The sequence below is a fragment of the Pantherophis guttatus genome, chromosome 2 (assembly GCF_059756535.1).
Source record: "Pantherophis guttatus breed Tessera chromosome 2, ASM5975653v1, whole genome shotgun sequence".
Lineage (NCBI taxonomy): Eukaryota > Metazoa > Chordata > Lepidosauria > Squamata > Colubridae > Pantherophis > Pantherophis guttatus.
This window is the reverse complement of record NC_142064.1, coordinates 134,937,917-134,955,949: the sequence shown is the minus strand read 5'-3', so window position 1 is coordinate 134,955,949 and position 18,033 is coordinate 134,937,917. Positions and strand designations below refer to the sequence as shown.

Here is an 18,033-nt window from a genome sequence, read left to right as displayed (position 1 = left end):
GTTTTTCACACTTAATGACCTTTGCAGCATCCCCATGGTCACGTGGTCAAAATTCAGACGCCCTGGCAACTGACTCATATTTATAACGGTTGCAGTGTTCCAGGGTCATGTGATCACTTTTTGTGACCATCTGGCAAGCAAAATCAATGGGGGAATTCCCCAGGTTCACTTAACAACCGGGTCAGTAACTTAACAACTGCAGCGATTCACTTAACAACTATGGCAATGTCATAAAATGGGGCAAAATCCACTTAACAAATGTCTCACTTAGCAACAGAAATTTTGGGCCCAACTGTGGTCGTAAGTCGAGGACTACCTGTATGCACAGAACAGTTTGAGCATTTGGAGGCACTGTGTTTTCTCAGACCACTCTGGTTAAACTGGATTTTATAGGATTGCTCTCCCCAGCATGGCCCACACATTTGGAAGGGTTCAACCTGAAAAGGCTGGTTAGTATATGCAAGGTTTAGCCAGAAGAATCAAGGGTGCATTCCTAGGTAAATAGACCAAAAACCTCAGGATTTCATGAACAAAAGCAGAATTGCAGTCCTTCTTGTGTTGCTCTCTTGACTAGTCTATAGACTTGAGGTCAGCCTGCTTAATCCACAGTTTACCATTCATGAATATTGGGATGTTCCACAAGAAATAACATTTTCTTAGGACGAGATAAGTCCTATGCTGGAGATGTGTGTGCTCCCTTTGTTTTATGTACAAACGAAGAGCATACAAAGAAGTATTTCTACTACAGGCCTGCAGAAAATTTCCCAGAGAAATATTGTGCCCCCTAGACTCTCATAGACATATTATTATGCAGAGTTCTTGACTCAACTCAGGCAGGTTTGTTGCATATTTTTTTTTGATTTCTTTATTTTATTTATTTTACTTTATTTTATTTGATATTTTATTTGATATTCAGGAAGCATCTAAAGTAAAGGTTCCCCTTGCACATATGTGCTAGTCATTCCCGATTCTAGGGGGCGGTGCTCATCTCCGTTTCAAAGCCAAAGAGCCAGTGCTGTCCAAAGACGTCTCTGTGGTCATGTGGCCGGCATGACTAAACGCCAAAGACGCATGGAACGCTGTTACCTTCCCACCAAATGTGGTCCCTATTTTTCTACTTGCATTTTTTACCTGCTTTCGAACTGCTAGGTTGGCAGAAGCTGGGATAAGTCACGGGAGCTCACCCTGTTACGCGGCACTAGGGAGTCAAATGACTGAACTGCCAACCTTTCGATCGACAAGCTCAGCGTCTTAGCCACTGAGCCTACATACCATATTTTGTACGTACTAGACCAAAATTGATCAGCCACATTCAGAGCATTCAGCCCCTGTGTTTGGCTTAGATTCATTGTTTTGTAAAAACATAATTCATAAAATGACGGATGTGTACATAGTGTGAATGCAACCATTAAAGAGCATTTAATAGTATTTTTGCAAAGGGCTTAACTACTCACTCACAGATATCAAACCAGTAAAAGAGAAGTTCTCAACTAATTGGCATTAACTCACAGTGAATTTCGTCCATTAGAATTGGAGACACTAACTTTCTGGCTTGAGAATTTTGTCTTAACATACAACATAGCACATATTCTTTACATTCCTAATCAGTTTTCTGTTTATACTGACTTTTGTAGACTGGAGGGGCTTCCACTTTGATAAATGCCTGGTGTTTATAACTCTTCCTCCTGATATATCTGGGAAAATGGCATCAACATCCTTGTGGATAACCTATGTGTCTGTAATCCTGTTGCAAGCCACCATTTTTAGATTATCTATTTGTCACATACCTTTTGACCAAGCCAAGTTGCATCTATTACTCTTACCCTTTTGCTGGTGATAGAAATGGGATATTGGCATCTCACCACTGGAAATTAATTGCTTAGTACTGAAGACATAAAATCTTTTAGACTTTTATGCAATACACCTTTACAAAGGATCGTTTGAACTGTTAATTGGATGCTTTTAAATAGAATTTACAGACTTAAAAAGAATGGGATGTATTATGTTTAAGTGATTAAATCTCTCATTGTGTACTCTGATAGAAAAGCATGGATTCTGTTATATGGCTTGGATTGCATTTTTAACCATATGTTCCTATAATTATTATTTTTTTTGCTTGATTGTATTGATGTGTATAAAGAGAACAGAAAGAAGTAAAAAATATTGAAAAAGACATGAAAGGATGATACTGGAGAAAAAGAGAAGAAACTGATAAATTTGGAAGGGTTAATAGCTTAATTAAAATATGGCACATTGCCCATCTTACTGCATTCTGCTACTGTGGCAGCCCATTAAAGAATAAAAAACCCAATATGTTTTATAAAGTAAGAATATTCATTATTGATTACAAGGTTCAGTAACCATTGCTTAATGTTTTGAGTAGAGGATGTCTTGTAATTAATTTGAAAATCTATAGCCACCTTTAGGTCTGGGTTTCAGTTTTTTCAAGCAAGTGTGTCTGTGTGTATTTAGGTGTTTTTGTGTGGTTTTTTAAAGCACCACTTCAAAATGTGTTTAGTGTAGTGGCATCTTAACACTTTTGTGCCATCTAGTATAGGTAATCAGGAGAACAATAGTCAGATGTTTCTAGACCTGTAGGTGTATGAAAATAAAAAGCAATTGTTTATATATTTGTTAGTTCGTAAAGCCCTGCCAGATTCAAGGGTTAATAAGTGGAAGGTTATGAAAAAAAGCAAGTTAATGTCACCTATTAACCCCAAGCCATATGCAATGCTTGTTTCTGCCCATCTAATTAGAACACAGAATCTTCTGAAGTGGTTGACCTACCGCTCCCAGCCACCCTGGTTAATGGTGAGGAATGTTGGGAATTGTAACGCAGCCACAATTACAACTTCACCACTCCCAACTTATTTTAGCATCGTGGGATGAATCTCAGTGACTATTACCCATGTTCTGAAAACAGGCTTATCCAGTTACTGAGACAAATTCGACAAGAATATAGCAACTTTCTAAAATAGTTGTTCCCTATTCATAAATTCCTTGACTCAGTTCTTGTACTTGTGCCAGCTGCCTTCTGCTGGTATAGGCTCCGTTCTTCCTCCCTTTCTCTTTTGAAATGAAAAGTATTTCTGGTGTTCCTCTGCCTTGAGTAATGGAAAACAAGTGAATCACCAAGATCACTGTTGAAGGCTTGCTAGTTCTCTTAGCTCAAAGGTTGAGAGAGTGTGATTGTGATTTTTTTCCCTTCTTTTTAAACAAAACACCAGTCAAATATGAAAAGGAGCATAAGAGGAACAAAAACCAGACATGCCAATGAAAGAAAAAGAATAAGGGGGAAAAGCTCAAGGAAGTTTGGGGAAAACGTCTGTATTTGTTTTCAAAAAGACATTTGTGGATGTATGGATTTTAGTTTCCAAAATTCTGGGTGTGTACTAGATGGGGAATTCTGGGAGTTGAAGTCCACACAAGTTGCCAAGATTGAAATGTAGTGGGCCAGACAAAGGTTATCTACCAAGAAAGCATATGCCAGCCAAATCTTAAATTAACCTGAATCCTGCATACTTACGGAGGAAATGTTATTGGGAAAGGTTTCGGTGTATAGTGTCCCTCAAGATGAGAATTAAGTTCTCCCTTGCAATCAAATTATACATTGCACCTTTCTTTTGGTGCTTTCTAGGGCAGAATATAATATTGCAGTGCCCTCAATATAGCACCAGTTAACTTTCCAATTCTTTTTGAAGAAAGTTGTATGACAGGCTTCATTCCTACAGATCCCAGAAGCCAGCAAACAGGCAGAGAACACCATGGACCAATCAGGGCTGCTCCTCCTCCAAATGACCAATAGGAAAAGCATATCAACTGCTCCAATATCTAAGGGGCTACCACAAAGAAGAGCAGGACGACTTATTCTCCAAAGTATCAGAAGGCAGGTCAAGAAGCAATGGATGGAAATTAATTAAGGAGAGAAGCAACCTAGAACTAAGGAGAAATTTCCTGACAGTTAAAACAATTAATCAGGGGAACAACTTGCCTCCAGAAGTTCTGGGTGCTCCAATTCTGGAGGTTTTTAAGAAGAGATTGGACAGCCATTTGTCTGAAATGGTATAGAGCCGTGATGGCGAACCTATGGCACACGTGCCAGAGGTGGCGCACAGTAGTCTCTCTGTAGGCACGCGAGCCAGCTCTGCTCTGCCACACATGTGCGCGCGCCTCCCACTGGCCAGCTGGTCTTCAGGTCTCTGCTGTGCATGCGCAGGAGAGCGGGGCGCATGTGGGGGACTGCGCGGGGTACAGGTCACATGTGGGGGGCTGCGCGCACGTTGCATTTTGGGGGGTTCAGGCGCGCGCACATTCGGTCTGGAAAAGGTTAGCCATCACTGGTATAGGGTCTTCTGCTTGATCAGAGGGTTCGACTGGAAGACCTCTAAGGTCCCTTCCAACTGTGTTATTCTGTTATCGCCAATCACACACAAATGGAAGGAAGGCAAAGAAGAAAAAAGTGCTCATCCAAAAAGAAAGAGATAGGTGGATGGGGAAGTCATCTATCTTCACTTCACCTGGGCTACTGGACACGTGTGGGGTTAGTGATAATAATCTGCCAAGAATCAAACATCCCAGATCAATCCCAGCTGTGTTTTAAAATGGAATCAGCAGAGGGGTATGCATTTGTATGACAGAATGAAAAAACAGAAACCAATCTGGGAAGTTGCTGTGAAGGAGAATCTCTGTAGCCATTAAACCTTCTTTCCGCTTTAAAAAAATCAATGAAGAGAAGGTAATGTGAATGGAAGCAGGGAGGCAAGCGTTCCCAGCAATGGGGTAAAAGATAGCCCACATGTTTTGTAGAGCTTCAGCACTGCAAACAGGTACTTTAATTTTTTTTTAAAAAAAATTGGATACACTGCAGCAGAGCTAGAGTTTAATCTGCTCTGCTGCAGAAACAAATGATGGCATGGTAACACACAACTTTTGAAGACATTCTGCAGTGATATATAGACCCAGCATGTTACTTATTCAGAGATTGCTTGTATTTGCTGGAAATAGGTACTTTGCCCAATAAGGGGTGCGAAAACTACTTATTGACCTATAAATAAATACTTGTGTAGTTCTTCTCACAGTTGTGGACAGTAGGTATGGGTCAATCTGCAATTGGCTCTCTGCTTTCAGAAGATACATTTTACTGTCATTGTATGCATCCGTACACATCTCCTAAATGGGATTGCTGCTGGGCCTTGAAAACGGCAAATTGTGATCAAAGCAAGGGCTTCACAAATCTATTATACAAATAGGAAACCACAAGCATGGCCTCTGAGGGCAGCCTACCCACTTTTCCTGATAGTGTACAGTATAAGTACATGGTTTCACTATCCCATATGGGTACTTCAATGAGCTTGTGATGAGGAAAATAATCAGCACGTGTATAGCTCATTTGGCATTAATCAGTTATAGCACTTTAGGAAACACAGCACGTTTTTGTGTACTTTTTTTATGTGGATCGGCACACCTCTGTACACAAATACAGATCCCTGCAATTTATACATTTAATGTATTGACTTTGTAATGATAGCCTGTTTATTACTGCACGTGTTTTCATAATGAAGAACTCTTATAGACGAGAACCACTATTAAATTTTAAGGACAGATGTCTGAATAGTTTGTATGATTTATATTTCAGCCATGCAGGCAGGAATTGTAATGCATTGAAATTATTTTTATTCATTTATATCCCACCTTTATTATTTTTGTAAATAACTCAAGGAGGCAAACATAGGTAATACCCCTTCCTCCTCCCCACAACAACAACCCTTGTGAAGTGGGTTGGACTGAGAAAGAGACTGAGATTGGCCTAAAGTCACCCAACCAACTTTCATGCCTAAGGTGGGACTGGAACCCACACTCTCCTAGTTTCTAGCCTGGTGCCTTAACCTCTTATCCTGCTCTTCAATTCAAAAATGCAGAAAGAAGGTAAAAAGGTAAAGGTAAAGGTTCCCCCGCACATGCGTGCTAGTCGTTTCCGGCTCTAGGAAGGAAGGAAGATGTTGAAATTAAGACTACTGTGCTATTTGAGCTGCAAAACTCCAGACAATTGCTAGATGGCCCCTTGCTTCTACCAATAGTTGCCTGGATTTTACAGCCCAAGTTCCATCAACCTAGTAAAAGTGGTTACGAAAGGACAGGCCAGTTGGAGAACTAAGGCAGTTGTGTTCATAATTCGCACAGGTTTTTGGTAAAACGCTTCTTCCTTCCACTCCACAGATGCAAAACAGAAAGAGATGATCCAAAACCCAAACAAGCAGTCAAGCGCATGAATCAAAACTTCTCCAACTGCAAGTGAGGAAATTTGAAGAACAATTCATTCGGTGCTTATTAAAATGGAAAGGTCAGAGTCACGGGCTATAGAGTGCCCTTAGCTCTCTTTCTGCACCCGGTTTTAGTCTTCCACACATGCAGTTTGTCATAGATTCCCCAACCATCCCGTTCCCCTCTCCAGGAAGTAACCGAGATGACATTATATTTCATATGGTTTCCCTTCTGGTTGAATAGCCTGAGACATTTGCATGGCCCTGTGCAGCTGTCCTGTGCAGCTGTGAGCCTTTTGTGATAAGCCTGTGTGTCCGACATGCTTGTAAATCAGGAAGAGAAGACTGCAAGTTCAAGAAGTGCACAGGGAAGCGGGGAGGGGAGGGGGCTAGTTTCTGCAGGATAATGCCCCGACGGTGTAAATTAATCACCGTTGAACTTTTATTCTGGTAGATTTACTGCAGAACAAAACCCTAAGCGGCAAAGAGAACATTGTGCTGTTTTTTTTTTGGCTGTTCCTTATTTGGATTCATACATTTCATGATCTTGATTCTTTGGGGCCTCGTTTTAATTTATTAGCTTAAAATATTGATAGGCTGCTTTTTTGTATTTATAGTTTACTACACAAAGCAAATAAACGTGTTTACTACATATAATAAGCTAATACTTATAATCATATTAAATTAATGTGTTGAACAAGCATCAGAGGACTCACACCAGACAGCAGAATTTCATTCAAGGAAGGGCATTTGTAAACATTTCTCTTGTTAGCTGCTAGACCTCTGCACTTTGAAATTTAAAGGTTATTTCAATTTTGAAAAGACATTCAGGGAATGTTATCATGCCAGAACGTGCCAAAATACAATTTTTTTTAAAAAAAAATTAAAATTGTGCCTTTCGATTTGAAGTAGAGGCCATAAGCTTTCTTGAAAAATAAAGATTGAGATAGCACTAATGCATTTACATATAATCCATGATTTAAGACGCATCTGAGCCCAAAATATAAGTGCTAAGCAAGACTGTTGTTAATTTAGCTTTGCCCCAATTTACGACCTTTCTTGCCACAGTTGTTAAATTAATCACTGCAGTTGTTCGTAACACAGTGGTTAAGTGAATCGGGCTTCCCCCATTGACTTTTTTTTTTTTTTAATTTGATTTATATGCCGCCCTTCTCCGGAGACTCAGGGCGGCTTACAATGTGTTAAGCAATAGCCTTCATCCTTTTGTATATTTATACAAAGTCAGCTTATTGCCCCCACAAACTGGGTCCTCAATTTACCTACCTTAGAAAGGATGGAAGGCTGAGTCGACCTTGAGCCTGGATTCGAACTTACTAATTGCAGACAGCTGGAGTTAAATTACAATGCATTAGTCTGCTGAGCTATCCAGGCTCCTTCTGATTTTGCTTGTCAGAAGGTTGCAAAAGATAATCACATGACCCTGGGACACTGCAACCGTCATAAATACATGCCAGTTGTCCAAAAATGGTCATAAGTCACTTTTGTCAGTGCCGTTGCAACTTCAAATACTCACTAAACGAATGGTCGTAAATCGAGGGCTACCTGTATTTTGTAAATGTGCTGGCCTGCACAGAAAAAAAACCCAGAGATGATGAGATGGTATTTGATGATATTTATCTTGGGGGAGTGGGTGCTGTAGGACCATGGAGACGACAGCTTCCAATGCACTGGGGGAACTTTTGCTGAGACTTCTCTGGCTCTTACCACTAATCTACCACTAATCTTTTGAGTTATTTCAGGAAGAAGGAAGGAAGAGTAACATTTGTCCATGGTGTAGCTGTGCCTCTCTAGAACATGTCTAAGACCTTTCTACAGTTCATTCTAAAGGAATGCAATTTTGGTAGCACAGGACAAGCTGTATTTAAATCATATATGTTCGTGGTTGTTGAACTTCTAATCTAGAAACCTCAGTGTTCCTGGCTGAGTAGCTTAAAAGCCTTCCACTTAAGAGATGAGGTAATCAAAAGGAAGCAAGGCAAATATATTGCCTTAAACAATGCACAGGAAGATTTTTTTTTTTTTAAAAATGTCAAGTAAGTAAATTATTGTTCTAAATTATATAAACGATAAATTTTGAGTGTTTCCAGCCAGAAGTATTTTGGCAAACTAAATTCAAAACCCAAAGAATTTTATTTTTTTTCTGATATGCAAGCGTCCAGAAAAACGGGTTTCGCTGCGTTTAGTAGAATTTGCATTTATTGCTGTGTATGAGTAGCGTAAGTACATCCCTTCCAGTCTGCAATGTCAACAGGACAGGAAGATATTATGCATTCCAAGTTGCCATTAAAGCGCATTAATTAATCTAAAGAAGGTAGAATCTATCTTGAGGATAAGTGATCGTAGGGGCACTCCCAGGTAGTTTCCTTGGCAGCAACCTTAAAGTATTCCTCCAGAATGATTTTTTTTTTTACTTTCTTAGTCTGGCCAACGGCTTTGGCACTCCCTGTGGATCTTCCATCTGAGTGCTGTCTAGGCCAGTGTTTTTTCAAACTTGGCAACTTTTAAGATGTATGGGTTCCAACTCCCAGAATTCCCCAGCCAGCACGCTGGCTGGGGAATTCTGGGAGTTGAAGTCCACACATGTTAAAGTTGCCAAGTTTGAAAAAAAAAACCACACCCCACAAGAAAAGATTCCTCAAGGTGTCTGGAAACACACATTTTCAAACAACAAAATCCATCTGTTTTCCATATACTCTGTGGGTCTGTGTACAGGGAGAGATTAATCTATTTGATTTATATTGAAAGAAGGCAGTTGAATGCCTTTGCTATGTAATTAGAATGCCTAACAATAAGAAGTTTAATAATATGGTACCACTGACAGGCACAGTAGTATTTTAGCTTTTGAAATGAAAGGACAGGGAAGCACGGATGAAAGGTGGAATAAGAGTGGGTTTTTCCCCCCTTTTCTTTTATCGGTGTTTTAAAACCCAGGGGTGGAGAAGACATTCAGTTAACTGTGTGTTTTTTTTTAATACAATAATAACAATTATACAAAAACAATTATTGTTTTTTTAAAAACAATAATAACAATAATGTATTCCTCTTCCTTGGTACAATGCTGTAAAAGGAATTGCAAAGATTGCAGTTTTCCCCCTCCCACCCTTCGTATTCCTTCCAAATATATATGGCAATCAGGAACCTCAGGAGGATGGGTGCAATAATGTGACTGAAGCATCACCTCTCTTTAACATCCATTGCAGTACTTGCACACAGTTAAAAAAAAGGGGGGGCAAGTGCCACACTTGTCACCTAGACTTTGTTTTCCTTCCTTCCCCCTGATGCCCCTGACAGTGTCCTGTCCTATTTGTTGGCTCAAGCACTCTTCTCTCCTTGGTCATTCGGTTCCTTAAAAGGTCTCTAGTACCGTCAGTCACAATGAACCAGAACAACTCCATGAGAGGGCCAAACAGTTTCTTTATTGTCGATTGCCTGTTTACAAGAATCTCACCAGACTGACTGCATTCACTTGGAAACCGGCAGATAAAACTTGCAATATCTGCCATTTCCTCCCACCTAGCGACACCAAGCTGGCTCGTCTTTATACCCCCCTTTAGCTGGTGATTCCACCACACTTACTCAGTTAATTATTTTGTATTTATATGTGTTTATTTTATGGCTGTTCACCGCCCTGAGTCCTTCGGGAGTAGGGCGGTATAGAAATTCAATAAATAAATAAATAAATAAATAAATAAATAAATAAATAAATAAATAATTAGGTGAATCTTTTACTACAGAGAACTTTGTGGGTGGCTAAATATGTACGTTGGTACATGCATTTGTGAGTTTCCTTTGTTATATTAAAAATGTTGTGAACGTTACTCCAAAAATGAGGTATAGGGGATGTAGTGAATTCTACTGATGATATAAGCACTATATTCCCTGACATGGGTACTTTTTACATATTTATCATCAACATTATTTACTTCTTCACATCCCTCTTTTTTTTGTACAAGAATAAAATGCATACTTAGTGTTCTTTCCTTCTCTTTTTCCCTACAGCCATTGAGCTGTGACGGTACAGTGGTTAGAATGCAATACTGCAGGCTGACTTTGCTCACTGCCAGGAGTTCGATCCTGACCGGCTCAAGGCTGACTCAGCCTTCCATCCTTCTGAGGTCAGTAAAATGAAGACCCAGATTGTTGGGGGCAATAGGCTGACATTTGTAAACCATTTAGAGAGGGCTGTAAAGCATTGTGAAGTGGTATATAAGTGCTATTGCTATTGCTAAGTGCTATTGTGAGATACCTTGAGTTAAGAAAAAGGGATTGGCCCAAAGTCTCTCAGTAAGCTGGCTTACTGGGATGGTGGATCAAAGTGGATGAACCTGGGGTTTCCTCCTCCTGGCCCAACAGAGCTGCTGCTTTATGACTTTAGGTGGTTTCCTGTAAGAGTTAAAGAATTTACATAAAACTCTATTATATATAAAAACATTTTTGGCATTTGATTAAGCCCTCCTTAATCAATTGTAAAATTGTAAAAAAGATATTAAGACTCTAGAAAAGTCTTTCCAGTGCAGAGAAGATCAGCAAGATGATTAGGGGACTGAAGGCTAAAACATTATGAAGAACAGTTACAGGAATTGAGTACATCTAGTTTAATGAAAAGCACTAGGAGTGACATGATAGCGGTGTTCCAATATCTAAGATATTGCCACAAAGAAGAGGGAATCAAAACTATTCTCCAAAGCACCTGAAGGCAGGACAAGAAGCAATGGATGGAAACTAACCAAGGAGAGAACCAACCTAGAACTAAGGAGAAATTTCCTGACAGAACAATTAATCAGTGGAATGACTTGCCTCCAGAAGCTGTGGATGCTCCAACACTGGAAGTTTTTAAGAAGAGATTGGAGAGCCATTTGTCTAAAATGGTATAGACTTTCCTGTCTGAACAGGGGATTGGACTAGAAAACCTCCAAAGTCCTTTCCAACTCTTTTATTTTGTATTCTGTAAATGCTCTCTGAAAAGAACTGGCATTACCAGTTTCCGAAACTCCAAAAGGCTGTGTGCTTGTGCTCTTCCAGAAAGATGGAATTACTGCTGTTTTCTAGATAACCCTTGATCTCTTACAAGGTGGGCATCCAAAATATCCTTTCTCTGTTATAACATGTCATGTGGGTAAAAAAATATTTGGAGAAGCTCCTCTCACAGGTAGGAAGGGCCCAATCCATATAAGGGCTAATGGGTAATGATCAGTAACTTGAATTCAGCCCAAAAATCTACTGGCAATCAAAGTTCCAGAGAAAATATATGTTAATTTATTAAACTGGTTAGTGCAGGCTTAATACCAAATTCTGATCTGTGGAATCGTTTTTCTCAAAGAAACAAACAGGCTTAATCTGAATTGCACCAAAAACCTGTTTGAGCAAGAATGGGGGGGAAACTGTGCTTGCGTTTTTGTGATACAAATAACACCCTACCTCCAGTGTTAGGTTGACAGGTAGGAAATATTTGCCAAGCTATAATTTTGTGGCTGTCCAATTTAAAATGTAACAAGAATGCCACTGTGCTATGTTACCTTAAGAGACAACTTTTCCAGTATAGACTTATTTTGCTACAGATACTAAGATACTTGCTTAGTAGTGGAGGTATTAATATTTTGTGCCAATATCTTTTGGTGAGGGGAAAACCATATCATCAATCATTTTGGCATAGATAGAGACCATTACAATATACACTTGGGAAACTATTGGCAAAATAATGGTCAATATAAGAAATGCTCTAGGCCAGATCTGCCAAACTCCTGGCCCGTGGGCCAGATGCATCATGTGCTGGCCACACCCAGTTTAGCAAAGGAGAAAAAAGTCCTGATATGTCTCGTGACGATGCCGTGACGATGTGAGTTTGATGCCTCTGCTCTAGAAACAGTTCTACCAGATTTTTGGTGCAAAGATCCTGATGATCTCAGAGAGCTACACACCAAGTTTGAAGTCTTTTCTGGCGAGTAGAGTAGAGCAGAGCAGAGCAGAGCAGAGCAGAGCAGAGCAGAGCAGAGCAGAGCAGAGCAGAGCAGAGCAGAGCAGAACAGAACAGAACAGAACAGAATAGAATAGAATAGAATAGAATAGAATAGAATAGAATAGAATAGAAGCTGGAAGGGACCTTGGAGGTCTTCTAGTCCAGTCCAAGCTCAAGCACGAGGAACTATACCCTCTGAGACAATTGACTGTCCAGTCTCTTCTTTAAAACCTCCAGTGATGGAGATCTAATATTTAGGCAGCCCAATTCTCTAGTTCCTGGTTGTCCCTGGATATGACAAAAACATCATCCGTGTCTCATTAAACATTAAGGGAATGGCTGCATGGAAAACTCTTGAAAGTTCCTATGGCTTACAGTAACAGAGTTGGAAGGGACCTCGGAGGTCATCTAGTCCAACCCCCTGCTCACGCAGGAGACCTATACTAGGGATTCGAACCGCCAAACTGCCGACCTTTCTGATCGATAAACTCAATTCTTAGCCACTGAGCCACCTATTCAGGCATACAGAAATGCAGAATAGTGATTTTACTCATTTCTCCCAAAAGTTATTGTCAGCCAAAAGCACATAGCATCTAAAAAACTGAAAGCTATTTGAGTTCAGCCCTACAATCCAAACTGTACATATTAGACGAGTATTTAATGTAAAGATTCAACATTAGAAGAGAATTTTCCCAGTCCAAATGTGTGGACAAATCCCTGATCTGGACAGCCATGAAGGAAGGAAAGGCAGGAAGATATCATGAAGACCTAGAGACGTACTTTCAAGACTCAGATTCGAGAGTCTTTAGTACATTGGAAATAACGGAATGACCCAATCATGTCCGAATGCAAAGAAAGACAACCTGTTTTCAAGTGTGGCTGATGAAAACAGCAAAGTACCACACGTGGTTGCAACAGGGTTTTCAGTGGAAAAGTTGCTTCCTTAAAAATCACAGAATCCTTTAATATTTTGTTTATCACGACGCATTAAAACTACAGATGCATGCAGTGAAAGGATGAGAAAAGGAGATTGGGTCTGATAGCCAGATCCACAAATGCTTGGCTTGGTTCTTCTGCTTGATAACACGGCTGGCGAATATACTAGCAACCTAAGAGGTGACTTGCAAGGAGTTTTCTCCTTCTCTTCACATGCTTAAGGTACATGTGGAAAGATTACAAGTGAATCTGAGGTTATGAATTCTCACGAGTGAACCGTCTGTCCTGGTCGCTCATGTTTTGGTTATCTGTGTGGATTACTGCAGCGTCCTCTACGTGGGACTGCCCTTGAAGGAAATCCAGAAGCTACAGTTGGTCCAGAACATAGGAGTGTAAGTAGTTATTGGCATGAACTTGGGATGCCCATGTTACACCTCTGCTCTACAAAGCAGTTTCAAGATGCTGTTTCTCAACTTTACATGACATGCGGCTGGGTTATTTAAGAAGCTGCCCCACCCTCCAGTTTTTGTTTTTTTACCATGGCTCCTGCTTTTTGGAACATCACAGCCCCCCAAATTAGGTTGGGTCCAGTCCTGCTGGCCTTCCAGAAAGCTCTTAAGACTTGTCTATCTTCTTGAATTTGGGAGATAGGAAGCTTGTTGAGCCCGTGAGGTGGCTTTAACTTACTGTGATTGGTTTATCCTCCGTAGCCATTTAATGCTTTTCTTTCGTATGCTTTCGTTTTACTGTAATCATTTGTGGTGAGTGTTTTGCGTTGTTTTAGCTGCCCAGAGTGCTGTTGTGAGACGGGTGGTCACAGAAATCGAATAAGAAACAGACTGTATGAGATCTGTTGGAGGCCCAGATACTGTATATCGTATCAAGTTGCTTGAAATGCTCCCTTCATTTCCATAAATCTTCTATAAACCGACTGTGGCAAAAAGAGAGAAACTATTATGAGAAGGATAGCTTAATTGTTATTTGTATACTTCTCTTTCTCCCTCCCTTTCTCTCTCTCTTTCAATACCCAAAGGTTCATTTGTTTGCTTTTTAAATACACATTATCAGGGTAACAAGAGAACAATGGTAAGCGTAGGACAGGTGACTGGGAATAATCAGTGAAGCTCTTCAAGAACAGTCTTAAATTCAGTGGTATTTTTCCACCAGGAGCAGAGAAATGGGCTCCGGGCTTGCCCACTTAATAGTCTGCTGCAGCTCCATAACATCTGCCTATGGGGGGAAAGTTACTGTTCAGCGCTTAGGAATGCATAGCCAATGTGACAGCAATAGGAAATAACCTCAGAGATTATAGTGGGGGCCATGAAGGGGCAGCAAATTCAAAACACAGACTGAATGTAAACAACATCTTCTCCACTGCAGAGCTCCTACCCTGGGAGGTTTTCAGACCAGCAAGAGAGCCATGGTGACTAAATAAATACAAGCCCAATGCAGCAGCCTGTTGATTGATTGAGTTTAGAACATTCAAGTTAGACAGAAATATATTGTGATTAACCAGGCAGGGCATTTGTAAAAATAACAACCGAAATTGCTGGGTATGTTAAAAACTGTAAGTGCCATCTTAGAAAAGGAGTTCCTTCTTCTCTTGCAAGAAGGAAATGCTTTTTCTTTAAGGTCTGCCAAAAGACAGATAGATTGCGAGTCTTATAGAAACGAAGAGAGAATCTTCTTTGGGATGGTTTTATTCCCAGGCAAAATGGACATGGGATTAAATGTGATGATTAATCAAGTGTCAATTTAATGATAACCAGTTTGGTTTTTCTGTATGGCAGCCATAATAAATAAATAGTTTCAGAATAACAGAGTGTGAAGGGACCTCGAAGATCTTCTAGTCCAGTGTTGGCGAACCTTTTCGGCACTGAGTGTGTGGCACACACACACACACACACACACACATCCTGGAAACCAAAAGAGCAGCCGCCCGCTGCACATGTACGCACTGGGAAGATGATCTTCCGGTTTCTGGCGCGCACATGCGCACCGCCCACCTGGGCTTCCAGTTTCTGGCGCATGCGCATGAAGACCAGCTAGCTGGCAGAAACTGGAATATCATCTTCCCAACATTCATATGCGCATCAGGCAGCTGCTCTTCCAGTTTTCGGTGCTCCCGCGCACATGAAAAACTAAGGCCGGCATCCAGAAGATCAACGGGCAACGGCTTGCATGCCCGGAGAGATGATTCTACGTGCCACTTCTGGCACCTGTGCCATAGGTTCGCCATCACAGTTCTAGTCCAACTTCCTTTCAGGTCTTGCCTTCAGCTTCCCTCCCCTTCCTTATAGTGAATCTGAATTCAAAAGTCAGTGATGCTTGGGCACTCCACGAGGAGCAGACACTCCATAGATTCATGAATACATGACATATAAACAGATTCTCATTTGCAATCTTAGCTTCTCCCACCCACATGCTCACTAGTCTCATAAACTGGACCACAAATATTGGTCACACAAATGCCTCCTTCACCAGATCCATTGGCGGAAAAGGAAAAGCCAAAAAAGGCTTGCCACAGAAATTTATAAACTGAATCCAGGTCTGTGTTAACAAACTAAACTAGTCTAAGGGACCAGACAAGCATGCTGAATAAATGTACTGGATGATGAAAGTGTCCAGCTGCCAACTTCTCCTCCTGGGCGCTGCCACTTGGCTTGCTGGCATTCCCTGAAACATGTAGGGCACCTGAGGAGAGCTCATCAGCTGTGTTGCTGTGGGTCATATCCAGTGGTGGGATTCAAATAATTTAACAATTGGTTCTCTGCCCTAATGACCAGCTGGGTAGGTGTGGCTCGGTGGTCATGTGACCATGTGGGCGTGGCCAACTCAATGTCACTCAGGTCGATGGGCACTTCGCTTGAGCTGTTACAATGTAATAAGGGTTAACCAGAGAGGCAGTTTCTGTAAGCAGGGCAATAAAGATTAGGCTAGAAACAACACCAGAATGTTTCCTTCCTACCTTCCTTACAGGATTAGCCCTGTAAAGTGGAAAAAAACGAAATAAGATTTCTTCCAACAACCGGTTCTCCGAACTGTTTAGAAAGTTAACAACTGGTTCTCCCGAATAGGTGCGTACTGGCTGAATCCCACCACTGGTTATATCTGAACAGCAAAGACACCACGAGTAACTTTTAAAGAAGGAATGTCCCATTGCTATCTGAGTTTCCAATTCGAAAAGCATGCTTCTACATTTGGGGCAAGGCCCGGGCATCGGAGTGCTAGAACTGTTCCGTTGTACTTTCTGAATGGGAATTGTTAAAACCCAATCAAGCTGTTGCCAGCTTAACAGGTATACGTAAATTGAAGCGACACTAAGTTTGTCTCTGCCAATGTTGACTCTTCCTTTCCAGTTTATTTTGTGTCTTGGTTTCCCTGGCTGGTCAACACATCACACAATCATCATGTTGAAAGAGGCCATTTAGATCTCTGAATCCCAACTCAGTGCCGGAATCCAAATTAAAGTATTTCTCCAGACCAAGTGAAGGGGAGTCTATCGCTCCTCTGAATAATTCTTTCCACTGTTGAACAGCTTTTACTGTCAGGAAGGGATGTTCTGCACCATGCAATGATGAAGAACAGAGGTTCTTCTGTTTGACATCCTTTCACATGTTGCCAGAGTCCCCTCTTGGTCTTCTTTTTTTCCCCCTAAGGCTCAACTTCCAATTGATTTACCTTCATCGGCTTCCTTTCTAGACCCCTGATTAGCATTGCGGATTTTCTCTGAAGAACTTAAGTTTTGTTTTTTTTTTAATGTGGCGCTCAGAACCAGACACAGTATGCAAGTTTGGATCTGATCCATCTAAAATAAAGTGTTGAACTATTACAGGTAGTCCTCTACTTAGAACAGTTCATTTAGCGACCGTTACAGCGGCACTCAAAAAAAGTGACTTATGACCGTTTTTCACACTTACGACAATGGCAGCATCTCGATGGTCACCTGATCAAAATTCAAGTTGCTTGGCAACTGACTCCCATTTATGACGGTTGCAATGTCCTGGGTCATGTGATCACCTTTTATGACCGTCTGACAAGCGAAGTGAATGGGGAAGCCAGATTTCACTTAACAACCATGTTACTAAGTTAACCACTGCAATGATTCAGTGAACAAAGGCTGTACAATGGAGCAAAATTCAATTAACTGTCTCGCTTAGCAACAGAAATGTTGGGCTCAGTTGTAGTTGTATATTGAGGACTATCTGTACTTTCCACAATTCTGTAACTACAGATGAAGTCTAAAACTGAATGTGCCCTTTTGACAGCTCCAGCATATTGCTGATTCAAATTCAGTTTGCAGTCAACTAGTACAGTGGCCCCCAATCTTTTGGGCACCAGGGACTGGTTCGGGGGTGAAATCCTACCGGTTCGGATCGGTTCGGGTGAACTGCTAGGGATTATGGGCATCAGTTCGCCAAACCAGTAGTAATTACCCCTCCTTGATCCCACCCACGCCTGGCCGGTTGCCGCTCACCTCTTCCATCTGCTCGATATTCCACAGAATTCAATGTTAAATGCAGCAGAGAGAATGCTCACTTTTCTCCCTCCATTCAGAACGGAGCTGCTGCAGCCTGTCCCTTTAAGGAGGCTGCAGGCCCAGGAGGGAGCAGGCTGGGTGGGAACCATAAAGGGAGCAGCAGCTCCGTTCTGAATGGAGGGAGAAAAGTTAGCATTCTCTCTGCCACAGAATTCAATGTTAAATGCAGCAGAGAGAATGCTAACTTTTCTCCCTCCATTCAGAACGGAGCTGCTATAGCCTGTCCCTTTTAAGGTAGTCCCCAGGAGGGAGAGGAATTGGGGGGGGGGGGGAGCAGCTGGGATGGAGCCGTTTTTGTGAAAGGCAGGAAAATGGGGAAG

General features: G+C 41.2%; 1 long non-coding RNA gene across 1 annotated transcript in view; it reads right to left on the bottom strand.

Moving 5' to 3' along the window:
- Positions 1–18,033, bottom strand: part of LOC117662687 (uncharacterized) — a 32,878-nt gene that overhangs the window by 11,990 nt on the left and 2,855 nt on the right. Inside the window, exon 2 of the long non-coding RNA XR_015731926.1 lies at positions 13,861–14,104. This is a non-coding gene — a long non-coding RNA (uncharacterized LOC117662687). The remainder of the gene's footprint in view (positions 1–13,860; positions 14,105–18,033) is intronic.